General features: G+C 43.8%; 1 protein-coding gene across 1 annotated transcript in view; it reads right to left on the bottom strand.

Annotated features, from left to right (window-relative positions):
* The window catches only part of T265_14063 (hypothetical protein), a gene marked incomplete at both ends in the record, with an annotated part of 6127 nt that overhangs the window by 1010 nt on the left and 860 nt on the right, over positions 1-4257 (bottom strand). The gene's annotated exons all lie outside the window — the stretch shown is intronic.

Here is a 4257-nt window from a genome sequence, read left to right as displayed (position 1 = left end):
GATGTCTGAAATGTTTTGGTACCAGAGTTAGAACATGAGACTCGCGAATGACCGCTACAAGTGCGAGCGAAATCAGAAGAGAGAGTCAAAGTACGTGACCACGCTTGTATTCTGTGAAATTGTGCAAGTGCGCGTTTTTGTAGTTTTTGGTATTGAAACAAAAAACGATTATGCAATTGATGAAATACGTAGTGTTATAATGGAAGTAAAATAAAGGTACAACACGCCACCGAAGTGACTGGGTTGGTCCCCGTATTTGAGAGCTGGGCAGCTTTATTGCATCCGAACACAAAATGATTAGAGCTTTTACACGGAGGGAAAAATTTACAAGGCGCTCAAAACCAGGAAGGAGCTTGGGAGAAGTTCTTAAACGCATCTCCATTGTCCAAAGTTCGTCGGACGCGGTTCGGCAAAAAGGAGCGAATGAGTAGAAGCGGCTAAGAAAGCCTTTTTAGCAGGTAGCAATAAAATCCGCAACGCATCCAAAAGCACCTATCATTGGGAGTCGCTGGCATATAAGACGAAGGGACACAAACGATTTTCCCTTTTATCCAGTTACTATTGAACTGAACGTCCAGGGATCGTAGCACTCTAGTGCAATATTTTGGGCGCGGTCAACTCCACTGGGGCTCCTGTTTTCGTGTGTGGTTGGCTCAATTCATTTTTCAACTTAATGTCGATTTCAAAGGAATAGTATGCGGGATCTAAAAGGATACGTAAACAACGATCACTTGGATGACACTTATCCCGCTGATACTCCCCTGAGGACTGTTAATGATTTCCAAAATCGCACCCCCACAGCTCTCATGAACGACTTGGAGATTGAAAATCGAGCAAAAAGCCCCATGCATCTCAATCTCAGTGCATCCAGCATGTGTCGTAAGTATGTCATGTTTTCTTGGAACGATGCTGTATCTATATAATCAGTATCCCACTGAGATATAAGGTATTTTTCATCCGCTGATTGATGGGGAAATAAGGTCGTCTCCTAGCGAAGTTTCCTGTCGTTACTCAAAGAAGTTGAGAATGTCTCACACATCATCCAGTCTCCGATGTTGAAGGCCAGGCCACCGTTATGTGCGACATTCGCGGTGATGATGCTGACATACCGTGTTTGCCATTTGTCATCGAGTACTGTGGCGAGATAGAAAGAAGCTCTCAGCGTAATTGCAATGGTCGATAGGTTAATTTCGGCCGATGCGATATAGAGTTTTCTTTGAATAACCACACTCAAAGAGTCTTGGTGCCATTGAAGGCGAGGATTCTATAATAACCTCTGACAGAACCCAACATATCATTGTTCGCCAGTGGACGTCTAATACAGGTGCAAGCTTAGAATGCACAGTCAGGCTAGAGTGCTGTGCAGGCTACCACTTAACTTGACCTAGCAGCCCCTATATCAACGCGCTCTTCAATCATATACAGAAACACCTGTTTACTTTGTACTGCTACTATTGCCGCATAGCTCGTTAGGTCGACTACGTTCTGGCCTAGGTCTATGTGAGCCTTGGGTTCAGAAGTTTCTTGTTCCTTTCAAGCAGTGAAACCCTGAAATGCCGGATGCGTTACTCGCACAAGAAGTTTTTGTGCCGCACCCGACTGCTACTCAAAAAACTACTCCAAGAGTATAGTTCGTAGCGCCTTTTGATTGCTTAGTTAAACTACGACTGATGCCGAACGAATTCGAAGTTTCCTGTCTGTTTGGCAGCGCAAATACGCAGCAGAATGCGATGGTTACAGTTGCTAATTGCTCTGTCAGCCCTGTGTACGTTGTGTGGGCTAAAGAATTAAACACAGTTCATCATGCACCTATCTGAACAGATCAATGAAATATGGTTTTTGAACGCGCCAAACCATCCGACATTCGGATTCCAGTCCATGTTGTTAGCCAAAGGCGATCTAAATAGATGCCCAAACTTGATCCACTGTAGGAGCGTCGTTAAGCACCGCTTATTATGCTTGGCCATTTCTTTGTCAGCAAAAACTTCAAGAAAGCGTCCACCAGTCTAGACCATACGAAGTAGTGTATTTGGTAAGCGCATTATAGTCCAGAGCGAGGGTCTCTCACAACTCACCAAGACATTTGCTCCATACCTACACTTCACGGTTTGTCTCTCTTTACTAGTTGGGTTTTTTTATACAATGCAAACGTCTTACCTCGAATTCAGAACGAAAACACAGGAATCGTGGACCCATTCAGGGCTTAAGGTTCTTGAAAACCTTCCATAGAGCTTCCTGACATGCACGGCATCCACCTCCGCACTGCTTCGGAGTTTATACTGCTTGGTCAAGGAAAGCAGCTTTTCTATGTAGTTGGAACACAGTTTATTCACTTTTCTATGACAAGGATGAATGTGTATAACGCTATCGCGACTTAAGCTTATCAGATAGTGGCTGAAGTCTGCACACTGTATCGCACTCTGGGGCATACTTGTGAATCCTGTTTTCTACCGCTTATATGCTCCCGTGTCGCGTGACGCTTTACTCCATGATATGATATATTTCTATTGTGATTAAGCTATGAGGTTCTCCAGGAAAATTTGGCTGTTGAAATCCTGAGATGTGATCCTCATTATCATCATCGACAGCATTTCAACAGTGTCCAACAGCGGTGCTTTACTGCCGTACAGCCATGATTTATTTGTGAGCTATAATGTGAAGAAACGAATAAAAGTGGGGGGGGGATGAGGAACTTCGTGTTAGCTTGACACAATCATTCCGATGTGTCCGCACCTTCAGACACTCATTCAAGCAATCGTGATAGAAAACGATAACAACGTTACTTACGTCCATTGGCAGTTATCTTGCAGCGTCTTCAACCAGGCGCAGTGGCTTTACATCTCGATATAGAGACAGCGTTGTCCGCTGTTCTCAGAACAGTTCAGCTTTGTCGTTGTTTGCATTATGCACTAAAACATCGCTTGTTGCTGGGCAATCAGAGTTGAACGTAATGCTATAACATCCATTTTCTGGGCCAAACCTGGAGCGATCACAAGAAATGGACGATTCGCCGGATGTATTGTCCCATCCTCAGATATATATGCCTTGAAACGATGGGGATACGTGAGATCTGATCAAAGGTTTCACCACTTAATGACTTTAGGGAGGTATACAAGACAAATCGACTCAACGTTTTGATTTTTTGTGTAAAGGTTTTTTTAATTTTACAGGAACGATGAGCTCTTATTGTTCGGCACCCTGAGCACGGTGTCGAGTCTGGACAATTCCCAGTTTTAAGCAAATGACTGACTATGTATATAGACGGTATTGATCCCTGACATGTGCTTGATTATTTTGACGTGAACACTTTGGGCATACCATACAATTTTGAAAATTTTGTGTTTATGAACCTCAAAAATTGGCGGTGGTCTTGATGGTTTTGTGGTCTCGGCAGGATACGTATTTGTGTACACCAACTGGATTTTCTGAGACATTTATTGAGTAATTTCGTTTACTCCTTCAAATTTTGCATTCTTTGGGAACAACTAATTTCATCTGTGAGGACGATACCTGGTTTTTTATCCGGCTGTAGTGCAGGGGGCTTCCTATTGGTCGTTGATTGTCTTCTACGGCAGTTGTACGCCAAACACCACTGTCTTACAGTCATGCTTGTGCACCGATGATCTTGTTTGAGGGCTCATGCTCATCTTCCTCAATACGCCTGACAGGCTGAAAAAACCACAGCTCATGAATTTTGAAGCCAGTAGTAACGCCGCGCTCGATGTGGTTATATCAGCCCGGATGCATCTACTCCATGAGCCAGGGTAGTTAATCGAAAATAGGCTACAGCTAGCACTTCGTCTCCAGCTTGTTCGCATATTTTGCCTTTTTCTTCGACACACTCAACAAACACACTTGTACCTGGACGACAATACCCATGTTCGCCACTCGCCACTTTTAGCTTCAAATTCTATGAATTTACCTCAGAATTGGTCTTCAACACGAGATTATTGGCCCTGAAAAAAGCTCTAGCTCGTGTGACGAACCCAGTTTTCACTGAGTGTCTCCTGAGTCGTGGGCAACAAACCCGAATATGAAAGCCCCACTACTTACTCTGGTTTTCCTGTGCAGTCTTGGTAAACTAGTGAGCGCTGTGGCCCGCTGTGTGTGTTGTTGTTGTTCTGAGCAAATATAGATGTTATCACGGCTTGATCGACAATCCTTTTTGGCAATGTCCAAAAAATCACCCCGAAATTGCGCCGTTAATCGATGACTCATCATCATCATCATCATCATCATCATCGACAGCATGACATT

The sequence above is a fragment of the Opisthorchis viverrini genome (assembly GCF_000715545.1).
Source record: "Opisthorchis viverrini unplaced genomic scaffold opera_v5_135, whole genome shotgun sequence".
Lineage (NCBI taxonomy): Eukaryota > Metazoa > Platyhelminthes > Trematoda > Opisthorchiida > Opisthorchiidae > Opisthorchis > Opisthorchis viverrini.
The sequence above is the reverse complement of the archived record's forward strand: the minus strand, read 5'-3'. Positions and strand labels throughout refer to the sequence as shown.